The sequence below is a fragment of the Cucurbita maxima genome, unplaced genomic scaffold (genome assembly GCF_002738345.1).
Source record: "Cucurbita maxima cultivar Rimu unplaced genomic scaffold, Cmax_1.0 Cma_Scf00009, whole genome shotgun sequence".
NCBI lineage: Eukaryota > Viridiplantae > Streptophyta > Magnoliopsida > Cucurbitales > Cucurbitaceae > Cucurbita > Cucurbita maxima.
The window spans coordinates 415,790-425,365 of NW_019272025.1; the positions used below are offsets into that span (position 1 = coordinate 415,790).

Genomic DNA, 9,576 nt, shown 5'->3' on the forward strand with positions numbered 1-9,576 from the left:
ACTCGCAATGCTAACTCCGGTGCCTAACTACCTCCTATAAGATCACATGATACACTTAGAGCCATCTCACAACTAGCTCTTATGCCTAGCTACCAAGGTACGTCCCTATCACCAACTGTTATATAAATATGGAGTTATATTGACGTCAGATGGTTGAAACAAGGGTGGAAATGGCTGTAGAAAGGTTGGAAACCTAGAAATTGGTATATTATTTATATGTCGAGACTCTAAGCCGAGCTGCGAGCCTAGAGTGCAACGGAGCCGCCGATGAAGCCAAAGCGGATGGGCTGTGAAGATCACTGACGGTGCAGGGTTTCTGGATGCGTCGCTGGTTTGGGCCAAAATGGAACGAGGCCCAATGGTGGTGTCCGAGCACGGCCTACGAGGTACAGGCTATACGTTGGCCGAGACGAACTCGCGGAATACCCGAAGGATCGACTCGCGCCCGCCGCTTCGTCTTCCTCGCCTTAAAGCCTCGACAAACCCTAATTGCAAGACTTGACTATTGTCGTCGGTGGAATCGTTGTCGTTCGTTCATCTCTGATTGTACGTTTGTCCTTCCTTGCTCCAACGTACCCTGGCGTTGGTCCGCTCCTACCTAAGGCTCACGACGTTATCAATCTCCCACCTCGATCTAACTGCCTCTCGCTCACGGTAAATCCCGAGGTTTTAATGTGAGGGGTGTGGGGAAAATCCTGAGATTTTCGGCGCATTTTTTTTTTGTAATGCGTATCGTTACATCACACCCCCCTGCGAAGGACTTTCGTCCTCGAAAGGGTTTGCATCCACGAACAACTTTGGGTACTTCTCCCTCATCTCATCCTCTCGTTTCCAGGTGGCCTCCTCGGATGATTGGTTCCCCCACCACACCTTGACAAATGCAATTTCACTGATAGGTCTTTATCTTGCGAGCTAGGATCCCCACCGGTTTCTCCTCGTAGCTTGAGTCTTCGGTCACGTCTAGGGTTGAATAATCTATCACATGCGTGCGGTTCACTAGGTACTTGTAAAGTGTCGATACATGGAACACGTTGTGTATGGATGAGAGGGACGGGGGTAGGGCTAACCTATACGCAACGAGTCCAATTCGCTCCAAAATTTTGAAGGGTCCTATGAAGCGCGGACTCAGTTTACCCTTACGTTCGAACATTAGAACGCCATTCATTTGGGCCACTTTCAGGAATACCATGTCGCCCACTTCGAACTTCAGGTCTCTTCGTCTCGAGTCTGCGTAACTCTTCTGTCTACTCTGAGTAGTGCGCATCCTCCCCCTGATCTGCTACATCGCCTTGTTCGTGACTTGGACTAGCTCCGAACCCACCAGTTCCTGTTCTCTTACCTCGCCCCAACATAATGGTGTCCTACACTGCCTTCCTACAATGCCTCTTACGGTGCCATACCGATTGTCGTCTGGTAGGTATTATAAGCGAATTCCATAAGATGCAACTTCGAGTCCCAACTCCCAGTGAAATCAAGTACACAAGCCCGCAACATATCCTCTAGAATTTAGTTCAAGAGTTCCATCTGTCCATCGGTCTGTGGGTGAAATGCCGTGCTAAAGTCCAGTCGAGTGCCCAACGCTTTCTGGAGTCCACGCAAAAATGTTGAAGTAAAACATGGGTCTCAGTCTGATACAATCGATACAGGGACCCCATGTAATCTGATGATTTCCTTCATGTACAGTTGTGCCCAATTGTCCACTTTATAGGTGGCCTTGCTAGAGAGGAAATGTGCTGACTTTGTCAATCTGTCCACGACCACCCATATGACCGTGTAACCCTTCAGCGTCTTAGGTAGGCCCACTATGAAATCAATGGCGATGTTCTCCCACTCCCATTCTGGTATATTGAGGGGCTGTAGTAATCCTACTGATCTCTGTCTGGGTGCTTTAACTTGTTGGCAAACCAAGCATCTGACGAACTCCGCGATAACCTTCTTCATGCCACACCACCAGAAGTGGGGTCTGAGGTCCTAATACATCTTCGAACCGCCAGGGTGCATGACGAATGGGGAGTTATGCGCCTCTTTCAGTATCTCACCCCTCAATTCCTCTATCGCCGGTACACAAAAGCAACCTTAGTATAGCAACCCATCATCCGCTGACTTGGAGTATCCACCGGCTGGTTCTGTCTCTATTTCGTTAAGTACCCTCGCTAAACCTAAGTCCTTTGCCTACGCCTCAACGATTCTCTGCCGAAGGGTGGGTTGTACAGTTAGCCGAGCCAGCTGTGCCTTAATACCTTCCAGAGCTACTGCTATTTTTGTTCGCTCAAAATCTACCTGCACTCTGGGTTCTTTCGTGATCAGTGCAGACGAATGCGCTGTCTTCCTACTTAGGGCATCTGTTGTTAGACAAACTCAAACAAGAAAGAGACAACACTTAGAAAAAATAAGCAAAACCAACTTTATGTAGAAGAAAAAATAAACTAAATAACTGTTAATAACCTACACTAACTTCCTAGTAACAACTAACTTCCCTTGCTATTATCCACAAATACTAAAATTCTAATAGAAGATTAAATAAACTAACAAATCATCCCCTTAATCTTGTATTTCGATCTTCACATTCTTATATTCTTCAAACTAATTCTTTCTCGAACATCCTAACCATATTTCTTGACAAGCAGTTGATGTCGCCACAATATACTCCGCTTCACAGGATGAAAGTGCCGCTATCTTTTGTTTCTTTGAAGTCCATGTAATTGGATTCCCATGCAATGGTTTCTTTCTACTTGCTTTGCCTTCACATAATGACATCCAATATCAATAATTTCTTTCACCAGTTTGATTACTTGTTCAACACTGCCGCTGTCGCCATTATCGTCGCCTTCCTTCTTCCCTGTCTTCGTTTCAATGGGCAACTGCTTTTCATCGACAGTTTTAATTACCTGTTCTATGTATCCGGCCAACGACTTTTCCTCAATTGGTTTAATTACCTGTGCTACTTCAATTGCATTGCCGGAAACAATGGCCTCCTTCTCCTTCTCCATCTCCTTCTCTATTTTTGTTTCTCCGGAGACCTGTTTTTCAATAGCACCGCCATTATTTCCGTCCTCCTTCTCCTTCTTCTCGCCGTCACAGTCCTCTTTTATCTCCTTTGCTTTTGCTACCTCTGTTTCCACATTCTGAACCTCCGCCACAACGCCATCGCTCTTCTTCTCAGATTCAAACTTCACAGCGCTAACGATTTTCTCGCCATCGCTCTTCTTCTCTTCTCGCTTCTCTGTTTTTTCTCCGATTCAATCTTCACACCTCCACGTCCTTTTATCTCTACAAGTGATCCATCTCCGAACTTCACCGTGTCGGTCATTGACTCATTCAATTCTGAGAACCAACTTCGATAACCAGTCATATGATTGCTCGCTCCCGTATCTAGGAACCAAGTGTTGCTTTTCTTCTCAATTTCTTCTGGGACAACCTTCTCTTCATAAGGAGCCATCTCCGTCAACTCTGGTGAACCGAGAGCTCGGACTTCACAAACTTGTGCTGTAAGTAAGGCTGGCTCATCCTCATCACTTTGCGTCTCAGCCAAGTGTGCCTGATCCTCCCATTTCTTCGATCTACAGTCGGATGCATAATGGCCAATCTTTTGACAATTATAACACTTCATTTTCTGACATTCCGAGGCATAGTGGCCTAGGCCTTGACAATTGTAGCATCTTACCTCGCTCTTGTTAGCCTTCTTCTCTTGATGAAACGGGTCGTTTCCACGTCCATGACCTCTCCCCTCCAGCGACCACTGCGACCTCGCCCTCGGCTATGGCCTCCATTGTCGCTACGTTCTTTTGCTCTCCATTCTCCTTGAGTCAATAAGACATGCTCAGTATTCTCTTTGTTACCACTGATCCGTTCCTCGTATGCTTTAAGACGACCGATGACTTCCTCCATGGTCATCACCTTTAAATCGACAAATTGCTCTATTGCCAATACGATATGAAGAAACTTAGGAGGTACTTAGCGGAGAAATTTTTTTCACCAAGTATGCCTCTTCAAACTTGTTTCCAAAAGTACGTATTTTATTAACAACTTCTGTCAACCTTGCTGCATCATCATCAATAGTCTCGAACTTCTTCATATTCATAATTTCAAACTCAATCTTTAGAGTTTGGATCTTTGCCTCCTATATAAGTTCAACATCGAACATGAATAGTTTTTAACGTCTGCCATGCTTCTTTTGCTGTCTCTTTCTCTGTTAGCAAAAACAACACCTTCTCAGGGATTGCTTGATAGATAGCTGCTAAGGCCATTTGATCTTTTCTTTCATCAAGAAGATCCAGAGACTCAGTTGATTCGATTGCGTCCCACACCCCTTGAGCACGCAAATAGACCTTCATCTTCATAGCCCATGCTGAGTAGTTGGTTCTCGATAACGTCGGGTATTGGAGTGATACCAGACCTTCCTTTGTTGCAGACTTCGACGACATGATCTTTGGCATGTAACCTGGCTCTGATACCAAATGTTAGACACACTCAAACAAGAAAGAGACAACACTTGGAAAAAATAAACAAAACCAACTTCATTGTCTTCAATTTGCTGCACTGTACATATGTAGAAGAAAAAAAAAACTAAATAACTGTTAATAATCTACACTAACTTCCCAGTAACAACTAACTTCCCTTGCTATTATCCACAAATTCTAAAATTCTAATACAAGATTAAATAAACTAACATTTGTAACCACGTTGGCCTTCTCGAGGTGGTACTGGATATCTATGTCATAGTCCTTAACTAGTTCTAGCCACCGTTGTTGTCTCATATTCAACTCCTTCTGGGTGAAGAAGTACTTCAGGCTCTTATGGTCGGTATAGATCTGAGTCCTCTTCCCATACAGGTAGTGTCGCCATATCTTTAGCGCAAAGACTACTGCTGCTAGTTCCAAGTCATGCACAGGGTAGTTCTTTTCATAGTCCTTCAGCTGTCTGGATGCGTAGGCAATAACTTTCCCGTGTTGCATGAACACGCATTTGAGGCCCTTCTTGGAAGCATCACTAAAATGACGTAGTTCCCTGTACCATCAGGCATCGTGAGCACGGGTGCGGTTGCCAGTCTCTCCTTCAGGTCTCTGAAGCTTGCCTCGCACTCCTCGGTCCATACGAATGTCGTAGCCTTTCGAGTCAGTCGTGAGAGGGGTGTCGTTATCTTAGAAAAGTCCTGCACGAAGCATCTGTTGTAGCCTGCCAGACCCAGAAAACTTCGTATCTCAGTCACAGTAGTTGAACGGGCCCAGCTGGTGACTGCTTCCACCTTGGCAGGGTCAACTGATACTCCTTCCGCCGATATCACATGTCCTAGGAACGAGACTTCGCGTAACCAAAACTCACACTTCGAGAACTTGACATACAATCTACTTTCCCTCAAGACCGTCAAGGCCTTCCTCAAGTGCATTTGGTGTTCCTGATCCGTCCTTGAATACACCAGGATGTCATCTATGAATACAATGATAAAGGTATCCAGATATTCCTTGAACACCCGGTTCATCAGTTCCATGAACACTACAAGGGCATTAGTGAGTCCAAATGACATTACCACAAACTTAGGATGGTCGTACCTCGTTTTGAAAGATGTTTTCGGCACGTCCTCATTTTTTATCTTGATCTGGTGGTAACCTGAACAAAGGTCAATTTTTGAAAACAATGTGGCCTCTCTTAGCTGATCAAACAATTCCTCGATGTGTGGAAGGGGATACCTATTCTTCACCGTCCTCTTATTCAGTTCCCTGTAATCGATACACAAGCACATGGAACTGGCCTTTTTCTTGATGAATATCACTAGTGCACCCCAAGGCGACACACTCGGTCTGATAAACCCCTTATCTAGCATCTCTTGTAGTTGCATCTAGAGTTCTTTCAACTCTGCTAGTGCCATGTGGTATGGGGCCTTGGATATGGGCAAGTCGACATCTCAGGATGGGGGGATCCCTGGCAAGTCCTCTAGGAACACATCTAGGAACTCATTCACAACAGGTAACGCGGTTAAGGAGCACATTTTTCCTTGATCCTTGCTATGCTGGCTAGTATCGCCCAGGCCCCGTGCTGGACAAGCTTCTTTGCCTTCATCATCGATATCACCTTGGGCATTGTACCTAGACTGGTGCCATTGAATCTGAACCTGTTCCTAAACGGTGACGTGAAAATAACCTTCTTCTTGTGACAATCTATGCTAGCATGGTTTTCCGCTAACCAGTCCATGCCTAGGATTACATCATACACAGTCATATCGACCAACATTAAGTTTACACCCAAGCTAAACCTTGATACTACTACGTGACCATTCCTTACCCTATAGGCAGCGACCATATCCACCCCTATCGGGGTGGCTACTAGAAAATCATGTAACAAGGGTTCTAATACGATCTTTGCTTGACTAACAAAATCAGTGGAAATAAAGGAGTGCGTAGACCCCAAATCAAATAACGTCAAAGAAAAATGGCCAAGGACGGATAATGTACCTGTCACCGTCGCATCTGGGTTTTCAACGTCCCTGCTGGTGGAGGCATAGGCCCTCGCTAGAGGGCGGTTCTGAGTGGGGGCATCTACTGTGCGTAGTGGTCTTTGGTGACCCCCGACGTTATTGGTGCGACCTCTCTAGTAGTCTCTGGCTAAGTGACCCTCCTTCTCGCATCAGAAGCAGGCTCTAGAGTGAGCCAGGCACCGCCCCCAATGGTTCTTCCAACACTTGTTACACTTGGGTCTGTCTTTGCCCTGCCCTCTCTCCCCTGCTGGCCCCGCCTGGAATCGCAGAGCCGTCTGTCTGGTCGTCTCGGTGGCGGCGATGGGGATGAATCGCGGTGGTCATCCCAATCATGGCATCGTCTCTATCTCTCAGTTGATGAACGGGATTTACGGCGATCATCTTGGTAACTGAGTCGTTTCCATCTCTGGGTCGATGAGCGGTATTTGCTCTATCCATCGGTCCCCTCCATGGCCTATGCTACTCTCAGCACGTCAGCATAAGTTGTAGGTGCTATCGCTTCAACCACGTTATGGATCTTTCGGTCCAACCCTAGCACAAACCGGCGGGCCGTCCAGTAGTGAGTGTCTACCAAATCTGGGGCGAAGCACTTCAACTTGGTGAACTCTCTAGCATAGGCAGTAACCGAACGCCCTCTCTGTTTAAGGTGAGTGAATTCCTGATGTTTGAGTAATATGCCTTTACAAAGGCCTCCTTAAATTTTGTCCATGAGATTTCGTCCCCCGAATCTAATAAGCTCCTGGGTGGAGCGCCACCATACCTGAGCATCGACATGTAGCATGAATACTGCGTATTCAACCTTTTGGTCTTTGGGATAGTTTGTTAGCCTGAATACAGTCTCTATGGAACTCAGCCACAATTGTGCCTCTATCAGGTCATCGGAAGCTCCCTTGAAGGTTTGTGGGTCGCCCTTCTTAAAATCCCGCAAACATCTGGCTTCCCTATTGGAGGTAGAGTCGTTAGCTGACTGGTCACCGGACAGGCTTCGTACTACGATCCGCAATACGTCTACCAATTCTACCGCCGAGTCTCGGGTGGGCTGGGGTATTGCTGGCAGCGGGAATGTTATCACTACGTTGGGCCCTTCCACGGATATCTCACAGCTGGGGCCTCATCCCCTTCCGCTCCTACCCCTAAGTGGGGGTCGCCCCCTAGTACTCTCTCCTCGCGTCCTGGGTGGCATATCTAAACCTAACAATAGCTATGGGGTTACATACTAATCTATCCACTTCTATAAACAATTACAAGGGCATAAGTCGCATACACACACAATGGCATTAGCCACATACACACACAAGCATATATCTATCACATCATAGAACATACTAACATCGGGACAAGAGAGCGTACAACCGTACTTCTTCCTTACAATAGATACATATACCTGACGGTGATGGTGTGGTTGCTGGAGGACCATGGAAGTGCCTTAGGCCTACATTGTAGACCACTAAAGGATATGTGACCTAGAGCTCTGATACCAACTGTAACGCCCTTAATTTTCTCTAACCTAATTAGCGACGTTACCTTGTACTCGTGTGACAAAAGTACAAAAATTTATGTAAGACAGCCTCAATAGCGACAATACGTTCATTATTATAAGTAGTTCATACCTGGGGGAAAATAATAATGACAACCTCACTAAGAAATAACCAACAGATAACTATAAGAAATAACTGCAATAACTATCATCCGAGGGAATCCGAACAAAACGCCTACGACACTACAAGCCTTCCCTAAGAATTCCATGGTCTTCGCAGCGTTCATCGTCAACCGTACATGGGGGCCTTTCCCTTACCTGAAAATATGGGTAGCACGTGGCTTGAGTATTATATAAAATACCCAATAAGTCGCCCCATTGTTGGGGTTAAGTATATAACATACATTAGGATACATGCGGTCGCATCCAATACACATACGTAAGCACGAGTACCAAAAGAAAGAAATACATGAGGGGGACCTGTCTTTTATTCCTTCCCTTGACCTTAGGCCCCTTACTTGTCCGAGTAGGGTGGATGCGTGGTACTTTCCTACGCATGGCCCACGTGCGTGACTGTGGGCCCACTAGGCGAGTTCGCATGCAAACTCCCTAGGCCAGGCTTGGTCGGGTATGTATGACATACAATACCAGATGTCACGAAAAAAGGAGGGCCTGCATGATATCATAGCGAGCATAATATCGAACGTACGCGTCCGTACCGTCACCAGCATAACGGGGAAATAACCCCATTTACATAACACATAGCATGCATGAGGTCCTTAAGGCTTACCTCCATGGCATTATACATACATGTTCCATCCGCTCACCGCATTACAGAGCATAACTGAGTTAAACATCGAGTAAGCATATCGTAGCATATTAGTCATCACATTCATGGCATGCAAAGTTCTCATTAAAATCGTGACATGTCAATCAATCTCATGCATACAGGGTAGCAAATCATGGCACAAACATCACATACATAAACATGGCATACATCAACGTTTCACTACAAGAAAGATATAACCTAGCATACATTAACAACACAATGGTGCATGCAAGGGCCACATGGCACGCACCATCATACATACATAACTATCACCAACAATAAGGTTACTTACTTCCTTGGCTTTAACCGAAGTCACTCGCAACGCTAACTCCGGTGCCTAACTACCTCCTATAAGATCACATGATACACTTAGAGCCATCTCACAACTAGCTCTTATGCCTAGCTACCAAGGTACGTCCCTATCACAAACTGTTTTTATCAAAATGGAGTTATACTGACCTCAAGTGGTTGAAACAAGGGTGGGAATGGCTCTAGAAGGGTCGGAAACCTCGAAATTGGTATATTATTCGTATGTCAAGCCCCTAAGCCGAGCCACCGAGCCTAGAGTGCAACTAAACCGCTGATGAAGCCAAAGCCGATGGGCTGCGAAGATCACTAATGTCGCAGGATTTCTGGATGCGTCTAGATGCATCGCATGAGGCCCAATGGTGGTGTCCGAGCGTGACCTGCGAGGTGTGGGCTGTATGCTGGTCGAGACGAACTCGCGGAATACCCGTAGGATCGACCCGCGCCTGCCACTTCGTCTTCCTCGCCCGAAAGCCTTGACAAACCCTAATC

The 9,576-nt window shown here is 46.1% G+C and overlaps 1 long non-coding RNA gene across 1 annotated transcript; it reads left to right on the plus strand.

Moving 5' to 3' along the window:
• The first annotated feature begins 299 nt into the window (after positions 1 to 299).
• Positions 300 to 9,576, plus strand: LOC111483798. Its single transcript, XR_002718416.1, has 2 exons — positions 300 to 386; positions 9,472 to 9,576. It is a non-coding gene; the product is annotated as an uncharacterized LOC111483798 (long non-coding RNA).